This window comes from Lissotriton vulgaris, chromosome 9 (assembly GCF_964263255.1).
Source record: "Lissotriton vulgaris chromosome 9, aLisVul1.2, whole genome shotgun sequence".
NCBI classification, from domain to species: Eukaryota; Metazoa; Chordata; class Amphibia; order Caudata; family Salamandridae; genus Lissotriton; species Lissotriton vulgaris.
This window is the reverse complement of record NC_141697.1, coordinates 1,037,665,288-1,037,686,138: the sequence shown is the minus strand read 5'-3', so window position 1 is coordinate 1,037,686,138 and position 20,851 is coordinate 1,037,665,288.

Sequence of the window (20,851 nt, the reverse complement as noted above, 5' to 3'; positions counted from 1 at the left end):
AATTTACTCATATACACCATAGTCAATAGGCAAATATTTATAGGGACAGATTTACAAAGATTTGATGCAACACAGCCAGCAGTCATAGCTACTGTGCTGCATTGCGTGAGATGGAGAGAGGAGGAAGGCACTATATCTACTAAGGCATGGCACTGTCCTGCTCCATCCCTAGCATTGGTGCTCATTAGGTTGCATAGTTTCACACACACATTTTAGTACAATAATGCAATGGTGTCTGTGTATTGCCACACATAGGTTTTGTACTGGAATGGTAACCCACCAGTACAAAATACTATGGTTAGACAACCTTTAAAAATGTCCCCGCTTAAGATTTGTGCTGTACAGTGCAACATACATCTGAAGTCAGAAAAGATTAGAGAAATAGAACATTCCTCCCTTTAAATTTCAGCCTCAAAGAGACATTATTTGTTTGTGCACTGTCCTGTTTACAAATGTTAGTATATAGGACTTTGTTTAAAAAACCATGGGTGGTTGAATGTAAATGCTCATGTACCACCCATAGTATGCTTCCTTGACACAAAGCAATGCAAAGCAGCACTAATGTAAATTCTTTTGCTCTAGGGCTAATCTCCAGTGCATATACATTTTTGCTCTGAAAAGTAAATCCCAAATACATTTTTGAAGCTGGTTTGAGCGCCAATCTACCTTTGCGGCTCATACCTGCTAACACTTTCTACCAGGTTTGTGTTCGTTTGTTCACATAAATATAGTGAAAAATCTTGTCCTGGAATTCATTTTTCCAAGGATATTGTGATTTTGATGCAAATTCTTATGTACCAACATGTATAAACAGGGATTAGACCCAAAAGGTTACACCTGCTTAAGGTAAATTGGACAAGGATAACACCTTTTCTTTCTCCATACATTACCAACTTTCCATTTGTGCTGTGTTCTACTGTACACATTCCAACTTGAAAAAGTGTTAAAGCATTATTTTTATGCTAGAACAGTCCTCTTTTAGCACAAACACATATACTCACCACATTGCACACAACCTTGCACTAGGGTGCAAGGGTATCTGTATTAGTGCAATGGAGTCAAAAGTACGCCATTCCAGAGAGAGTAAAAAGGGGCACCATATCTTTATAGATATGATGTACTAATTCATTCTGAAATTGACAGAACAGAGCGCATCATGTTTGTGTGCTGGGCAATGCCGTGACAAGGAATATTGTATTTTTCTTTTAAAATATACTAATAACATAACTTCTCCAGTGAGCCAGTCAGACCAAATAACCTTTGTCATTGGCTAGTCTCCATTACTAACTCAGGCATACCACGTTGAGCATAGACCTTTCCATGAAGAAACCATCAGGCATACAGTCATAAAATTACTATTGTATACAAAAATACATTTGGCAAAGCAAACTACAATCTTTTCTAAGAGTGCATGACAAGGATTATCAATCACAGTGCATATCTTCTATCCCCATGGTTTGTGAGAGGAGGTAATAAACACCAAAACTATTGCCCACTACCGTAGTCTCTGAGATTTCATGTTACAAAATACCACTCTGCATGCTATAGTAAAGAGAAATAACATTCTACCCTGAAATGTCTATTACCATTAACATATGCTATTCACAATAAACACATCAGACCTGTTATCTTTAGTGTGCATTTTCAAAGTACAGTGATGAGCAGCAGCGCCGTGAATATACGCTTGCCACCATAACTAACATGGTCCTGCTGTATTGAGCAAAAGAAAAAGACTCAAGCTTGTTCATTCTCAGGTAATGCCCAATCTATTTGGAATTCTGTTCCCAAAGACATTCGCTGCAACCCTTCCTACCCCCTTTTCAAGAAAAACCTGAAGCTGCTGCTTCTCAACAAATATTGGGGTCCTTACTTCCTATGGAACTTTCTGTCCATTTACTCTTTGCAGTCCTCTACACTCTCCCTTCCACTACCTTTCCTACTCCTGCTTTTCAAGAAAAACGTCAATCTGCTGCTTCTCAACAAATATTGGGGTCCTTAATTCCTATTGAACTTTCTGTCCATTTACTCTTTGCAGTCCTCTACACTCTCCCTTCCACTACCTTTCCTACTTTCTCCCTCTAACTAACTACTTAACCTCCCCTAGTTACTTTTTCAACAGCCCTCTTCTCCTTTACTTGTTCTCCGAATGTACTCTTCCTTTTCCTTTTACACTTGGAGGACTTTATAGCCTAGACTATGTTAACAATTTGCCGTTTATTGATTTTCTTTTTCATGATGTGTTAAGTACTCAGTAAAGCGCTCAGATACTCGTGGGTCCAGTAGCGCTATATAAAACCTTTTTAAATAAATAAAACAAATTACAAAACAAGCAGAAGTATTCGACTTCTGCCCAATAAAATGCTGTACTGAAGGGAACAAACATGTGGGTGGAGCATAAGCCCCTCTCTCAGTAGTACTTCAGAAAAATCCTTTTTCCATTGATCATGTAAGGTCTCGCCAGACCTTTAAAGGTTTTAACCTAATGTATTTCTGATAAAAGCAATGATTAGTTTTCTCCTATAATTCACATGTCAGTTTTTAAATGAAATGTCTTCCTTCAGACTCAGGAATATTGAATCAATACTTAATCATGGAAGACCGAGAGTGACAAAGGCCCCAAGGAACTATATTAGGAATTAAATACAGGACTGCTCCTCAAAATTAAATTACCCCATGGATTCATATAATATCATATAGTAGTGAAGATCTAATACAGTGCAACTAAAGAAAAAATGCTTAGATAACGAGCCATTTTGAAAATCATTTAAGAAGCAATTAAGCAAAACTTTATAGTTTCAGCAAGATGCGTTTGTGAAGATGACTGAACAATATCAAACTTTAACAGACCAAATAAGAATAGAGAAAGTCAAATTACAGTGATGAGTGATGGTGACAATTTGCATATATGAAAAGTAAACAACAAACTGTTCTTAATGAATGGAAAGCACATACACATTTCATAACGCTACATATTTATTGAATGCAAACCAAACAAAATCCAGAGGAAACAAAAATTTGGAAAAAACCAACATGCCTCACCCACAAAACCAAGAGTCACTCCCATTGGCCTAAACAATATTTTTCCCAACTCAGGCCAGCACCATGCAAGCACCTATATAGCATCCATACTACGATGTTTTTTATTTAATATGAACAAAAAAGCTTTGCACGGTCGCCATCTGCAATGTCCTCTGGTCAGCAGTGGAATGATACAGCTCATGTAATAAAAATACTGTGAAATTGAAATGCTCCTGGGGCATAACAATGGCAATAATAGGGATTAAAGCCATACAATAAGAAGCAGGGATCTCAGATAGCCAAGAGGGCCATTGAATCATGAGCGAGTGGCAGACAAAAAGCCCGCTTAAATTCTACATTGGATACAATAGAACTGCTGCCAACAACTAGAGAAATGTGTCTTTAGGCGGGATCTAAAAATTAATAAAAGCCTGAAAAAGTTTGCCAATATGTTGAAAATGGCACAGATAATTTAGCATTACCTTTTAATGTTAAGGTTAACAGGAAGGATATCATTATCCACATTAGGGCAATCATGTTTTTAAAAAATTACAAATGCTTATTTCGAGGCTGGCGCAAAATATACAAAGTCAAATTTGCAGGTCATCTTTCTACTTCGAGCATCTAAGTTACAATATTGAGTTGAACTAGAAACAAAACATACAGAAAGGATCCTCAAATCTCAGAAATCGCCATAGGTGGGCATACGCAGTGCATAACACAGGCCCCTGCAGCCTTCATGGTGCAGGGGGGCCCCCAAGCTCCAGTGGGCCCCCTCAGCACAGTGCTCTGGCTGGAGAGCTCCCGAGTTCGCAGGGGGCCCCTCCACGTACCTTGCAGGGGGGCGCACTCATGTTTAGCTATGCTAGTGGGTATACAAAAAGGCAGCTGAGCATCTACAGATTTTCAGCTCAACAAATATATCTCCATTAGAATGTGGCAAAAATAGAGGAGGGAGACTTAGATTATTCACACATCCAACGCACACACCATGAGCAGCAGAAATACACAATGAAAAACTCGAGTAAACAGATACAGAATATTCAGCTTTTACACAAGTTTTCCGCAAAGACCATGTAAAATAGAGGCATGCTGTAAAAATGTATTACAAAAGGGGGTGGTAATGGACGGAGCATCTGAACCAATCAAACACTCACACTAAGTCAAAAGATCTGGGTTTAATTAATCACCGTTCTTTCGCCCACTCTGCCACCCCAGTTCAGACATGGCTATATGCAAATCAGTCTGACCCTGTGCCTCATGGGAACAGTCTAGACCGAACTGCCAAGCCATGCCTTCCCTGGACCGGAAACAAGCTTCTGAGGACCGGTTTCTGGCATTTCAGCCATCTTCAGCCCGGCTTGCTTGAATCCAGTGGCAAAGTGAGCAAGGGACTCACGTCTGAGCATACCCTGCTACACTTGTGGCGGCCAAAAGCGTGGTGCAAACATGACGCAAACCTCTCATAAATGAGGCCCAGAGTACAGAAAGCAGCAGTGCAACCTCCCCTTCCCACAAAGCACAGCACCTGCAGTTTGACCTCACAAAGAACATAAGCAGCGGTGTTAGATTCCTTCCACGGTAATTCACATATGCATCAGTAAGCTTCCTATTTCACAGGTCATGAAAAACATAAGCAGCATATAGAACCTTCACATGCAGACAGGTTTGCATAAAAGAATGGGCATAGCATGGACAGTAACGGAACATGCTTCCATGAACACACATGGACAGGAACAAAGACTTGCACCCCCCAGGCTTAGTTCCTCATGTTTCCTCAGCTCTTTTGATTGTCTTAACATTTGTTCTGTTAAAGCTTTTTAAATGGAAGGTGTGTTGGGTTTGTTTGAATCTTCTGCCTGGTGTGTGCATATGTTAGAGTCTGTTATATATTTTTTTCTATACGTGAAATTAAATTAGATACAGTTTTAATTATTTTGTGTTCCCTTTCTTTATACCCTGTTGGTGGTAATTGATGTTTGATTATCACATTTACTTTGACAATTCAATTAATGTCCAAGTGGCATTTCTTTGTTGTTATAGCATACTGGGTCGCCAGCACCTTGTGTAAATAATAAGCAGGGTACACCCCATTGTGTCCTGAATTTTGTGCATACACATAAGGCAGGCAGGGAAGAAGCAGCAACAGAGCAAGCTTGCCTCACATTTACTGACAGGTAAATGACGTCAACAGTGTATACTTCACTCACAGAATAGGTATATAATGTGTATGTGTAGTAGCAGTCAAGGGCACATTACACAACGAAAGAAAGGCAAGGCATGACATAGACCCAAACAGCATGTTCTGAAGGATGTGAGACGTTATTAAACAGGCCTGTGAAAGAGTTCACAGTAAACAGGGGATCGTTGGAGTACCTGCAACGAAGCTCAAAGTGAGGGGCGTTCAGAAACACAAACATTAAAAATGAGAGGTATGTGAGGGGCCATAAAATGAAGGATAGTGTGAAAGAACTTACTTTCAATTTTACCCATCTTGGAAATTTAAAATGAAGCCTGCCCAAGTGGTGTGGAAAAGATTATAATAAATTACTCTTTCTACTGTGTGTATTTGCACCACGTTTCTCTTCAGTACAATACAATAGAAAGATGTAGTAGTGATGGTTTAGGACGGGTTAGAGAATCCTGGTTGTGAGTCACATTTCAGTTTGGTTCTTTACATGTGATATATTGGATGGATAAGATGGACAAAATGATAAATCCAGACATGTTGCTAACAGGGCTTTTAATAAACCTCTCCTCCACTGTTATATTTTAGATGTTGTATTGAATCAGAGATCGAGTCGAGATTGCCTCAGCTACCAATATGTTTTTCTTGAGAAAAAGGGAGTTGGACATTTGCAGGCTCCCATTTACATTACTGGAATTATTTTCTGAAGTTCGGTTTACACCCAGGTGTTACAAATAGGGTCACTGGTTGACTGGCGTGTGAGCCCTGATCAAGCAACAACCATGATCCGAGTCAGGGTAAGGCATAAGCAAACCCCAAATTAACCTGTGCTCAACCCACTGGTAGCTTGGCGCAGAGCAGTCAGTTTCAACTTAGAGGCAATGTGTAAAAGCACTTGTGCAACACTTCAAACAGTAAAACAGTGAAAACCCCACATGAAAAGTGTTAGAACTGGGGGCCTCTAGTTGGCAGAAGTAGGTACCACTGTCCAAATAGGGACCCTTGGTTCTAGTCAGGGTAAGGAGAAAACCCTCTGAGATAACCCCTGCTCAACCTCTAGGTAGCTTGGCACGAGCAGTCAAGGCTAATCAGAAGGCAATGTGTAAAGTATTTGTACCAACACTTACAGTAACACAGTGAAAACACCACAAACGGACTCCATAACAGTTTACAAAAATAAAGGTATTTTAATCTAAACTACACAAGACCAAAATGACAAAAATCCAACATACACAGTTCAAGAATATGGTTGCAAAAGAGTTCTTAAGGTTGCGATAAAATAATCCATAGTTGCGTGAAAAGTTCACAGTTGCGACACGTTTAGCCAACAGTATCTTTAGTTGCGACAAAGTTCCAAAAGCAGAAGCTGGTGCGGGGGAAAACAAGTGATGCGTTGCTCCTGAGACCTTGGGGAGGCGTTTGTGACAGCACCGCTGCAGCAGCGGGCGTGTTGCGATGAATCCGGTCTGTATGGGGAGGAAGGCCACTTGTATGGATTCCGGTGCGCAGGTTCCGTAGGAAGTTCGTTCTCGCAAAGGCACGATGCGACAATCTCATAGGGGCTGCGACGATCTCCGGGGCGACGATGCGCGATCCAGAGGCGATCTTTCTCTCGCAGCTCCTCGATGCCATGGCTCTTTGACAATGTTCGCAGCGATGTGATGCGGTCCGCAAGCAAGCGGTACGGCGATCGCACCCAGCGATGACAGGCTCTGTGATGACACTCGCAGCGATGATAGTCTTCCCGCACCGGTCTGGTGCGTCCCGCAAACGAAGGATGCGACGGCTCTGGCAGCGGCAACAGGGGCTGCGACGATCTCGGCCTTCGTAGCGGTGGGAATTTCCTCGCACTGTCGGGGATGCGCTCCGCAGCGAGCAATGTGATAACTTTTCTGTAGCAAAGTCTTTAAAGCGTGATTTCCAGCTTCCCAACACAGGTACAACTTCCAGAGACACCACACATGGGCCACACACTCCAGGAAGGACAGAACTCTCTCAGTAGAGCTCAGGGTAAGCTGGGGGTGAAGTCCTTTTGTTCCTTGGACTTCAAAAACAGGGAGCCAGCTCTTCTCAGGCCCTTGGAGATTCCTTCAAGCAAGGGGACACAGCACAAAGCAAAGTATCAGTATCAATAAGCTTTATTCGGTTGAAACAGAGCAACCATAAAAGCACAGTACAAAATGTAAAATACATTCATTACAATACATAGTAAAAAAGGAAATACTACATCAAGGAATAATAAAATTAATATACAAAAAAGAAGAAAAATAAAATAAAAAAAACCTCATTTGTTTATAAAAGAGATGCAACCCTCAATGTCTCTTGATAAAAACAATCTATTCATAGTAGCTTTCCACACTTAATACTGTCTCCTCTACTGATCTCCTAGTGTAGACAATAAATTCACCATAGTGTTACAAATGTGCTACAGAATAAGCGAGAGTGCAAAAAGCGTAAAAACTTATTCAAGTAAAGACCGACCCCAGGCTTCGAATCATTATTAGCTGACCAATCGAGGTCGGTTTAACAGGTCAGTACAACGGATTTATACCGGTAAGTAAAGCAAAACGATTACGAATGGGTATGTTGAAGTTGCTGAGTATATGGTCTCTATTGCCTCTGCGGTGGTTCTTTTCTACATTTAGACTTACAGGGGGCAAGTATATGGTTCTAGGGTAGAAGTCTCTCAGTTCCCTAGTAGTTATAGGGCCGTCTCCCAATTGTGGCTGCCAGCCTTGCAGATATGGGACGACGTGGGAGTCCCTAAAGTTTACAATAATCAAGTCACCCACTATATCTTTAGGTAAAGGTCTCAACCATTTCACCCTTCTAACGTTTAAAATTTTCCCATCGATGTTTGGTTGGAGGGGCCTGTTCTTTCTTAGCCAGAAAGATACCTTATTTCCCAATTCAGCTTGTCCTTCCATCTTACCATTAGTTAGTTCGGGCACGCCTGAGAGAATGCACACAAATGGAGCGGCCTCCGGTGGTAGGTCAATTTGGGTAGACTTTCTTTGCATATAGCCATGGTTGGGAAGAGTCCCCTCTAAGGGCGTGGGAACATCTGTCGGCCCTACTCTATTAACTGTGCTCTGCGGTACTACCAAGTTTGGTGTTGGGTGCCGAGTATTTGATAATAATGATGTTTTTGGGGCAACTAACTGGACTGGGGCAGTAGTGCTTTGTGCCAAGATTTTGGGAACATCTGTAGCGACTAGAGACTCTACCTGCTTAGATCCTACCAATCTTTTTAAAAGTATCGCGTTTTCCTTCATTGTCCCTTCTATACTAGTGATCTTTTCCCCTATTACCATGATTCTTTTTACCAGTGGGGATATTATAGATTTGACAAGAAGTTCGAACTGGGCCAGTAGTTCAGATGGTATGATAGATAGAGGGGAATTAAGAGGTGAGCACGCCCTGGATGAATTCGGGGTGTTGCTAATGACTGAGGGTGGACTAGAGTACAATTTTAGTTTTTTTAATAGTCTTCCCCTTTGTTTGGCACCTCTGCGCTTTCTTTTAACAGAGGGAGTCTGAGGGTTCGTTATCGAATGAGTGTTGGATTTTGCTGGAGGTAAAAGGGGGGTTTCCGGATGGCTTACTTTAGGTTTGAATGGGGCGCCTGATTGTTTGTTTCCCTCTTCAACATTGGCATATACTGTATGACAGAGCAGATTAAGTTCCTCCAATAAGGTTAAATTCTGGCATTGGTCTGCTACCGCCAAAGGGGATTGGCAACTATATGTGGCTTCTATAAAAGGACTTTGTTCAACTCTCTCTATTGCACATTCAATGTCCGATGTTACCCTAGTTAGGTAATTGTCCAAAGTCCCCTTCCGAGGCCCCCCCTGAGAGATAACGTTTTTGGAAACTTCTTTCCCAGTCATAGTGCGGGTTACTTATATAGTAAAAACAGACACCTACGCAGGACCAACGTGTTACGTAGTAACCTCGGTAATCTTTAAATGTTAGCCAGAAGTGTTCAAGGCAGTCACTGTTATGGGTCTGAAAGGTGTACCTCCTTTTTCCAGCGGTAAACAGGCGAGAAGACAAGTGAGGTGGCCCTGCCTGCCTCTTCCGGCCTCTGAGGGCCGCAGAGGGTCCGCCCTTGTCCCGGGCTTCTCCCGGCGCGACCCGCGCGCGACCTCGCGAGGCGAGGGACCAGGCGTGGTTATATGCGCCTCCTGGCGCGCGATGAAGTGTCGTCCTGGCGCAAAGGATCCTGGGTGATGCAGTCCCCAGCGGCGCCGGCGGAGCCAAGCCCGGCCGGACACCAGCAGCAAATCTGAGGTAGGATGCGGGAGGGGGGGGCGGAGCAAAACCCGGGCGCGACGGCAGCAGCGGGAGAGTCACCAGCTCGCCTCAAGCCCCAGTTCGCCTCAAACCCCAAGCCCCAGCCACAAACCACGTAGCTCCCAACGGCGTCTCCCACAGGGCTCGGCACCAGGCGTGGTTATATGTGCCTCCTGGCACGCGATGAAGGGTCGTCCTGGCGCAAAGGATCCTGGGTGATGCAGTCCCCAGCGGCGCCGGCGGAGCCAAGCCCGGCCGGACACCAGCAGCAAGTCTGAGGTAGGATGCGGGAGGGGGGCGGAGCAAAGCCCGGCTGCGACGGCAGCAGCGGGAGAGTCACCAGTTTGCCTCAAGCCCCAGCTCGCCTCAAACCCCAAGCCCCAGCCACAAACCACGTAGCTCCCAACAGCGTCTCCCAAAGTCCTTCCCCTCTCCTTGGCAGTAAAGCAACAGCAGGGCAATCCAGCATAGCAACAGCTGGACAATCTTCCTTCTTCAGTTTCAGCTTTTTCCTTGGCAGAGGTTCCTTCTTGATTCCAGGATGATCTCATTTTCTGTAGTCTTGGGTCCTATACTTATACCCCTAAAAGTCTTTGTTCCCTTTGTGCAGGAGGGCTCTGGGCCCGGTCTGAGCCAGTTCCGGGTTTTCCTTGAGCACTTTGTTTTCCTGGCCTCTCCTTTCCTTTCAGATAGAGGGGCAGGGTCGTCAGCCGCCCAGCAGGAGGTGGGGCCAGCATTGTGGAGGGAAAGCACAGCCCTGGAGCACTTTGTTGACATGATTCCTTCTCTCCTTTCACAGTGCAGGGCAGAGACATCAGACGCACCACATGGGGTGGAGCCAGCACTGTGGGGGGCGGGCACAGTCCTATTCAGGCCCAGGTGCTATCCCCTCCCACCACTCAAGATGCAGATGAAGTAATTCAGCCTAGGGCTGACTCAGCCAGCCTCCTGGGGCTTCCCAGCCCCTGTCACTCTCAAACCAGACAGTCAATTCACAAACAGGCCAAGGCACACAGAAAGGTCAGACAAGAGAACAGCTACTTTCTAAAAGTGCTGTTCTCAAACACATGATTTAAAAACCACCTTTCCTAAAAGATGTGGTATTAAATTCTGAGTTCAGGAATACCATACTTTTATGTCCTATCTTGCTCCTATGGGAAGATATGCTGGTAGCCACTGTAGCCAGCATTCCCCATCATAGCCTATGGGCAGGATAGCCTTACAATAGTGAAAAACGAAAATGGCTGTAATTCACTACCAGAGCATGTCACCTGCACCAGTACATGCTCTACCGTTCAAATACACTGCACCCTGCCCAAGGGGGTACCTTGGGCCTTCCATAAGGGTGACCAATGTGCACAGAATGGGAAGGGTTAGGCCTGGTCAGTGGGAACACTGACAAGGAGGACATGGCAGTTCACAGACTGCACACAGGCACTGCGGTGGCAGGCCTGAGACACCATTTTAGGGCTACTCGTGTGGATGGCACAATCAGTGCTGCAGACCCACTAGTAGCATTTGTATCACAAGCCCTGGCACACTTAGTGCACTTTACTAAGGACTTCTTGGTGATACAAATATGCCAATCATGGATAACCAATTACAATAACAATTTACACAGAGAGCATATGCACTTTAGCACTGATCAGCAGTGGTAAAGTGCTCAGAGTCCTATTGCCAACAACCAGCGGTCAGGAAAAATAAGGGAGCAAAAAGTTTGGGGATAAACCTGCAAAAAGGGCCATTTCCAGTAAAAAGTATCTGTCGTGTTCTTCGTGTGAGCCCGGAGGTGCAATGAACACAGGACACAGGTTAGTCCAATATTTCTTTATTGGCATTTCTTATTACTGCTGGGCAGCACCTCGTGCAGCTGCTGGTCAGCACATCCGTCCTCGTCCGTCCCATGGTCATCGTCTCTCCCCTTTCCTGTGTCGTCACCGGATCTGGTGTCCGGTGACTTGGTCACTCTGCCTGAGGGCCCACAGGGTCCTAATGTCCTACTGTCAGTCACCCACATTGTCGGGTCACGACATCTCCCCCCTTGTTGCAAACAAATGTTCGTGACACATTTGTCATAGTCCTCATTCACAGTTATATTGATGGAGGTGAACGAAACGAGAGAGAGAGAGAGAGAGAGAGAGAGAGAGAGAGAGAGAGAGAGAGAGTGTACTTGTCATTCTACATCTCTTCAATGAGTCTCTTGTTTACTGCATGTCCTTCGTGATCTAGTGTCTCCATCGCTTCCTTGTCCTTTATCTTCCTCCTTCCATGTGGCTGCAGTTGTCGCTGCCATTTCTTCTTCCTCCGCCTTCAGCTCCTTGAAATGCTATCTCTTTCTTGTTATTCGTTGTCGTTCGGAGGCAGCCATTGTCATCGATCCTTTCACTTTCGTCACCGCCAGTGAATCTTTGGAGGACCTGTTGTCTTATTATCGATATTATTTCTGTCTCACCGCCTTTGGTCCTGGCCATGCGGTGCCTCTTGCCTTGATTTTCTTTGGTGGCGCCTGTCCGCTCTGCTCATTGTATGTCTTTGTCCTTTCTTTTTGCTGCTGTTTCTCCTGCGCCAAAGTCCTCTCGTGCTCCTCTAAATGTGAGCTGTTTCTCGTCTTGCTCAGTCTGTATGATGTTACTCTCCGTGCCTCCTTCATCAAGATGCCCTTCTCTGCTTTCAACAGTTCTTTACTTATTGTCTCGAGCATTGATAGTCCTTCTCTGCTGACTCCTTGATCCGTGAGGCTGTTGTTGTTTGTGTGTCTCCATCTTTGTTGCCTCGACACTTTCTGGATCTCTAGCATGGTGGTGTCTCTTTTTGTCTCTTGTTCTAGTTCTGACATTGTTGCTGGTATCGGTGAGTTGTTTTCTATGATGTCTTTTAGGTGATCGTCCGCCCTTGTGCTTGCGTCTTTTTTGTATGGCCGTGGATGTCTGGACATGTAGTCATCTAGATTTTGTTCTCTTTCATGCTTGTTAATTATTTTCAATTTGTAGTCCATCAACGTTCTGCCCCCACCTTTCTGTCCTTGGTTGTACATTTTCTTTTTTGTTGCCATAAATCATTTTTAGTGCTTGGTGGTCCGTCAATATTGGTGATCTTGGTGATTCCTTTTCTTCTTTGTATTGGGTTATTTCTTGACTCAGTAGGGATTTCCTCCCCTTCATCTTTCCTCTTCTCCTTTCCTTCTATGTTCTTCTTTTCTATTTCTAGTTTCCTTATATTTTATTTCGCCTCTTCTGGGCTTTCTTGGTCCTTTTTCCTTATATTCTCCTTTTCTTTTTTCTTTATTTCGCCTCTTCTGGGCTTTCTTATTCCCTTTTCCTTATATTTTATTTCGCCTCTTCTGGGCTTTCTTGGTCCTTTTTCCTTATATTCTCCTTTTCTTTTTTCTTTATTTCGCCTCTTCTGGGCTTTCTTATTCCTTTTTCCTTCGCCTCTTCTGGGCTTTCTTGGTCCTTTTTCCTTATATTTTCTTCTTTTTCCTTGTGTGCACTTGTGTTATTTCTTTGTCTTCTCTTCTTTGCTCTTTATTTTCTCTTTGTTATCCGTGCTTGTTCCCTTGACTTCTTTTTGTCTTTCTTAGACATCCTTTAGTGTCCCCTTCCGGTTCTTTTGTGTCCGTTGTATCTCCTTATCTTTTCTTTTATTTTCTTTGTGTCCTTTCACTTTGTTTGTGTTCTCCTTAGATTTCTTTATTCTTCATTTGTACTTTTCTTTTGTCTGTTTATTTCCTTTTCTCTTTATGTTTTCTTTGTTGCTGTTTATTTTGTCCTTACTGTTATTCACTTTTTCCTTTTGCCTTTATTTCTCTTTTCTTCTTATTTCCTTTTCTCTTTATTTTTTTTTGTTGCTGTTTATTTTGTCCTTACTCTTATTCAGTTTTTTCCTTTTGCCTTTATTTCTCTTTTCATCTCCTTTATTTCTCCTTTTTTGATCACTTTCTTCTTTCTAATTCTTCTTTTGTTGTATTTCCGACTTCGCCTGACCTCAAAATGGCCACTGCGATGTTCTCCGTTCCTATTGGTTCGATTCGCCTGACCTCAAAATGGCCGCCGAGATCTTCGCGAGACTTCCTGTCCAATCCGGGCGTTGCCTGACTTCTAAAATGGCCGCTCGCATTTCTTGCCCTGTGATTGGTTCTCGCGCCTGATCCTAAAATGGCCGCCGAGACTCTCGCGAGAGCTCGCGCCAGTTTCTTTCTATTTCTTTTGTTATTTCGCGCTAATTGCATGGCGCTTACCGGGGCTTGCAGTCTTCTTTTTCTTTGAATAGGGGTGGGCTCCCGCGTCGTTACTCTTCATCTAGGAGCACTTTCCTTTTGTTCTTCCTGCACGCTGCGATCCAGGGTGGGCTCCTGGTGTGAAATATGATGATCTTCCGAGAGGGCACGGCGTCCAGTCCGTCGAACCTTCGTCGCCAGTTGTCGTGTTCTTCGTGTGAGCCCGGAGGTGCAATGAACACAGGACACAGGTTAGTCCAATATTTCTTTATTGGCATTTCTTATCACTGCTGGGCAGCACCTCGTGCAGCTGCTGGTCAGCACATCCGTCCTCGTCCGTCCCATGGTCATCGTCTGTCCCCTTTCCTGTGTCGTCACCGGATCTGGTGTCCGGTGACTTGGTCACTCTGCCTGAGGGCCCACAGGGTCCTAATGCCCTACTGTCAGTCGCCCACATTGTCGGGTCACGACAGTATCCCACACCAGGTTAGAAAAATTGAGCAGAATTTAATAAATGAAAAAAGATAAAAATGACAAAAATGCAATCAGTAAACCAGAATTTTTAACAATAAACTGCAATATAGCACCTAAAAGCACAAAGCACCAACCCAGGACATCTGGTTGCGCTGAACCGGGTCAAAGTCAAAAGTTTAGCCCAACTGTGATGGAGCGCAGGGTGAATACAGTCCCAGATTAGTCCTGCTGAAGTTTTACCTTCTCAAATGTTGTGCCAAGAGTCCCATACCCATTGAATCAAGTCACCAGGAGCAAGAAGAGCATTTCTGGTGGTGGTCAGGCATCACAGATGGCCAGCCTGGTACTTCATGTTGGCGGTCCTCTGTGGGTGATCGATGCTTGCAGGCTGATCGGTGCTTGCAGGATGATAAAACAGGCTTGCAGTGGATTGTGCTGATTTTTGCTACAAGCAGTGCGGTTCCAGTGCGAATGGCCAGTTTGCAGTTTCGAAGAGCCCAAAAGCTTGAATTTTAGAGCTCGAGAGCCACAGGGGTCCAAGACCTGAGAGACGCGTCTTGGGTGTCAGAAACTCACTGAATATTTGTCCAGGAGATGTAGGGGAGCCTATTATGAGCCTGAGGCTCAGATCAGTTTACCAGCATACTAGCATTTTGAGTCACTATGGGATTCTAAGTTCAAGATGAAGTTGCAGCTCTGGCTCTTCTTCCCCAGGCAAAAGGGCAGCAGGCAGCAAGTCAGCACAGCATGGCAACAGCTCCTTCAGAGTAGCAGTGCAGCAGAGTGGCAGTCTTTTCAGGATCACAGCAGTCTACTTCCTGGCAGAGTATCCACAGAAGTGTACTGAATTGGTGTTGTCTGAGGTTTTATACACTGGTGCCCTGATTCTGGAAGGTGGGAGAAGTTTCTAGTGTCTTTGAAGTGCATGCAAATTCCCTGCTTCCCCTGCTCTCACTCTGGGCTGGCTGAATTGACAATGCATGGTTGTAAGCCCTTTGTGTGGAGACAGAACACAGCCTACTCTGAGGTAAGTGAGACTAGGTCCAGCTTCCCTCCCATCCTGTAGCACCTAAGCTCCCATTGTGTGTGGCTATCTAGGAGGAATACATAAAGCCCAAGTACCAACTATATCCAGTCATGTGGCCGGAAACAGGCTGCAGGTATCAAATGACTAAGGCAAGAAAATGCCAACTTTCTAAAAGTGGCTTTTTCAGTATCTGCTCTCTACTACTTCTGCTCTCTACTTATGAAGGGCTTAATCCAGAAGGACTTGTCTAGAGATAGCAGCACTACCTGCACCAACTTTGGCGAGAAAGTACAGAAACTTTAAAGTAAGTGTACCACATTTATCAAGATTCAATGGGGTGAACTGTGCTGGGAAGAGAGGTAGAGTGCTCTCTCATCCCTTATGTTTAAAAAGCTCCCTTGAGCCAACAAGCTGTTGAGCTCACCTGGGATGCACCTGTGTGCCTGTGTAGTGGCACAGTGACCTGTGAAAACGTACGCAGCATTTCAGCAATCCCAGATGATTTTTCTCTCATCTATACAACTTCTGCTTTCAACTAACGAAGGGTTTAATCCTGAAACACAAGATTAGAGGTTACAGCACTACCTGCACCAACTTTGGAGAGAAACTACAGCAACTTTGAAGTAAGCATGATGCATTTGCCAAAATGTAATGGCGTGAACTGTGTTGGGATGGGAGTGGCTGTGCTCCCTCCCCCCTTGAACATACTAGGAATCGAAGGCACCAATCACATGCAGTATCATAAAGTGCAGTACTGGCTTACCGCAGATCTGCAAGCATTTGTTTGCGTCTGAGGGGTCATATTGTTTTACATTTTGCATTGGGGATGCACCACTCCATTGGTGCACACACAATGCACAATGTTATTTGTGATTTAAACAGGTACACAAACCAAATTTGCGTGGCCTTATGTGGGTTTATTCCATAAAAATAACACAAGGCAGCGCATTGCCCTACCATTCCTTACTTTGTGTTAAAGAAGTGTTCCATTGGTGGAGCATGGCGATTTGCATGCATCCATCCATAGATTTTGGCACATTTCCAGATTTACTAATGCTGGTCAAAAATTCCTTTATACAAGTTGGTGGAGAAGCCGTAGAGAGGGTGAGGAGTTTCAACTACCTAGGAGTCAAAGTAATGGAGAACTTAAAGTGGAAAGCTCAACTAAGCAAAAGCATGCTCTTAGTTGAGCACAGAGAAAATGCTATCAATAGGTTGCACAGGCAAACAAGCTCTCATGCGGTCAAACCAGCCTTAAGAATATTGTGGTAAGGCGCAAGGGGCCGCTCTTTATGGTGCGGAGACTTGGAGTTGTATTGAAGTTTCTCCACTTACCTTTGCAGAAAATAAATTTGTTAGACTGCTGGTTTCTGTTCTTAATAGCACACCATTAACTCCCTTATTTTTTGATTTGGGATTAAAAAGAATTGCAGATCTGGCCACTCTTAGACCACTTGTTTATTGGGTTCGTTTATGGGTTACACCTGAGCTAAGATAGTTCAGAGACTGCCTTGCTGACTTGCTTACTGCAAGAGGTGCCAAATCAGTACCCTGGGTTAAATTTGTTTCTGACTGGCTAAGCAAGCTGGTAATGCAAAGGCTATAGGCCAATCCAGAAAAAATCTGCAAAGTTGATCTTAACATTTCAAAATCCAGTTAGTGGATTTATATCCAAGATGGCTATGTTAATAACCAGTCAATTGGCCCATTGACAAATAGATTTTTAGATATTAAACCATTTCTCCGTTTCGAGGATTTTTTTGATTTTATTTCCTCCCCCTCAGCGAAAAGTCTTAATATTCACTTTTGATTTGACACTTTACCTCTGAGGTCCTTCACTAATAAATGGAATAAGGACTCAGTTTATAGTATTTGTCCAGCGTGTGGCTTGGAAAACGAAGAAGAGGCACATATACTATTTTTATTTCCAGGCTATCTACTCCCACACCGGAAATGGATTATCCCTTCATGCCACAACCTGGAGGTGACCAGATATTCAGTGGCTTTTAGAATTTAAAGAGTGATACTACTCTCATAATTGTTATTGCTATCAGCACATTTTTACAGGTGGTCTGGTTTAAAAGTGGCAGATTACAGACCGTGACTACCAGTGATTAAGATATTTTTTAACTATTACCTAATTTTAACAACATCTATTTTACACAAAAAAACAACAACATATCTCTGGACTTTCTATGCTGTCTGTTACTTGCTTTGCACATAGCCCTTATTCAACTTTTGCACTTTGTTCTGTACAAAAGTAATAATTGCAGGAATTATTTCTTAACATCTGTCTTCTTACTATAAACCTGAGCTAAGTGAAGCTTTAAACATTTATTTTGATGTATTTATTGTATTATTTTTCTGTATGCACACTTTGATGGTACTTGGATACTGAATAGAGTATTTTTTACCACTAATGCTAGTAAACCTGAGATGCATCATAAAGCTATGCCTCCCCGAAGGAGGCATAACAAGGAGAAATACATTTTCTGCAGCTCACATAGAAAGAGGAAAATACCTTTAAGGATTGTTTTTGTGCACAAAAATAACTTTGCCTGTAACACAAACACCCTTGTGGTGCAAGGGTGCTGCCATTGATGCTAGGCTGCACACAGTGCTTCAGTGCTAGGTGACAACAGAAATACACCATTCCGTAGAAGACATGGTGCTTCTGCTGTCTCCCTTTTATGCAACACGTTGCAGCAACATTGCTTGCTGCCCTGCATTGCTTGATATGAAAGTAAATATGCCACAAGGAGTCTAATGTTCATACATATAACTCAGAAATTCTCAGAGTTGAAGCATGAACTCTAGACAACACAATTCGGAAACAGAGAGAGGCACTCCTAGCTCACTGTTTCTGACTATAGTTCTCTACCTTTGAGAAAGCTTGAGCCTACTTAAAGATCCCAACTCCACAAGAGGGTCTTTTTAGCTGCTTGAGAGGTAACAGGGAAGACAGCGATCACAATTTAATCTCATTACAGTGTAACCAATTTGGCTACACAAAGACTACCTGACAACGAATATGAATTTAGTAAGGTTTAATTATAAATTCAAAAATTGATTGATATAAATCAGTCTTAGCATCACGATATAGAAATTTAGGACAAATAGAATAAGACCAAATCTCCTAAAGAGATTTACCCTATATAACAAAAAGCATACACTAATTTAGTTATAGCAATGTAAATGATCAGGAGAAATAATTGACTGTTAAATTACATCAATTTGTTATCAAAGGTAAGTATGAGCATGCTATCTCTCCTTACACTTCCTTAAAAGGGACAACGCTAAACTAACAAGTGTTGAATACGAATAGATAATAAAATGGTGTCAGTTGTCAGTCTACAAAAGAAGAAACTCCAACTAAAGATCATGTAGCATGAAGCCAAGCCAAGCAGTAGAAGAGTTATGCGCCTCATGAAGTTCTAAGATGTCTCTCTGTCCCTCACTAAGGGCCGATTACGATGTCGGGTGGACCGCAACTGACATACCGCCGGTTGCAGCCCACCCGACATCCGCCATTGCGGTCTGCCCAACTCATTATAATGTGGCAGGTGGAGGCATCAGGTGGAGGGACATCTGTCGCACTTCCCATGGGCTCAAGAAGCCTGTTGGATCTTCAGAAACACACATAATGCCTCAAAGATGGGGGAGCCAGCCTCAGCTCCATCGTCAGAATTATGATGTCACTTTCCGACAGCCTTTCCATGTTTGCCTTTCCGACAGGGAATGGCTGTCGGAAAGTGAATTTGAGGGCCCCTTGCAGGGACCCCTTACATGCTGGCCCTCCACTATGGGGCCTAAACATCCCTGTACTGTGTGGCAGGCACCGCATGGTGCTTGCCACACCGTGAAGAAATGTTTAAAAACATTCTTTTTTCAATGGCATCTTGTACTGCAGGCCTTTTCCACCCACCACACAAGCTGCCATTGAAAAACTGATGCATCCTAATAGTGCAGTCAGAATCACTGACCTATGGTCTGGGGGTTTCTAATCCGCAACAGTGTCCAACATTGTAATCAGGCCTTAAGTTGCAGAATACGATATTTATTGTATTCAAGGTAAATCACATAATCAGCTCCAGTACCTTTCCATGATTCCACCACAAATTGGCTACTGGCACCACCTTTCTCACATCGACAAGTTTCTACTTCATTGGTCCTTGGCCATTCTTCTCCTCCTCCATGGGAACTCACCTCCTTGCTTGTTACTGCGTTTCTCCTTGCCAAACTCCCATCTTCACATACCTCGCTAACTCACTAAAACACAAACCATTCTTTTACTAACTAATGAAGCTTTGTGTGCACCTGCAATAGAAACAAAAATACAAGCAAACACATTCTACATTAGATATTAAAAATGTATTAGATACTGAAAACTGTTCTCAAGGCCTAAACATCATGTCAACTTAATAGTGCACAGGGTTACAAATGTGTGCACATTTCTAAACACGGGAAATGCAGTTTCTTAGTGCATTACTAAATTACAAAAGATTACGAAGAATATGTTATCTCAAAATACAGTAACATGAATATAATTTGTTGTTTTACAAAGAAGATGTTTTACAAAGAAGATGTTGATTACGAAGAAGATGCTATCTCAAAATACAGTAACATGAATATAATTTGTTGTTACAAGTATAAATGCCTACATATTAGCCTACACATACACTTTATTTCATCAGCTTCACAGCGAGACACATTGTAAACTTTAATTTCTCTTGGAATATTAATATGTAAATGTTGCAAAAACTTTTATTAGTCACATTTCTAGGCACCATATTCATAAGTCTCATTAGGTTTTGTGTGGAGTACTTTAAATATGCAATACCCTATGTTTTCTTAGTAACACTAGTCACACAGAAGGTATGCGAGTGCTGACTGCATGTGATTATGATGCCCTCCTGCGGTATCATAGGATGAGAACAACATTGCACTGTTCCACCTTTCATTCATTAATATGGAAAAATTCTAAGTTATATTTATTAAGTGTAAACATCTCAATCGCAAAACAACTGGAGCCCAGCTCTTCATGATACTGCCCTGGATTTCTGAGAGCACTGACAGAAAGTGAGGGAAAATAAACTCACAGGAAAGAAGGAGGAAGAGGAAGAAGGCAAAAGCTTCACAACGACATTGGAGTGACTGCTAGTGGATTAAAGAGGGATGAGGTGGATACAAGGCATTGCAACCTTGGTATTCGGTGCACTGATGTTTAATTGCGCCCACATGGCTTGTGAGCAGAGCTTTGGGCACCAGCACTCATTGTTTCATTAATAAATGGAATGGGAATGATGTGTTTGTAAGTTAGGAAGATTAGAAGACAAGTGTAATACAGCTGAAAAGCACCAACAAACATTTGAAGTCATGGATTTAAATCTGTTAGTTTCTATGGTGCTTAATAATGCAACTTCTTGGAAAAAATAAATAGCTTGTGATCTTTTTACCTCTTCCCCATATTACTTTACTTTCCCATATCCCTCTCTGAAATGATTTCACTCATATTTAGAGCAGAGAGATCTGGTTAGCCATGGGTAAGTGAATTGTGCCTCCATTTTCAATTGCTCATCCTGAATTTGATTGTACAAATTAGTCTTTCTTTTTATTATCAGTTTTAAAGTAA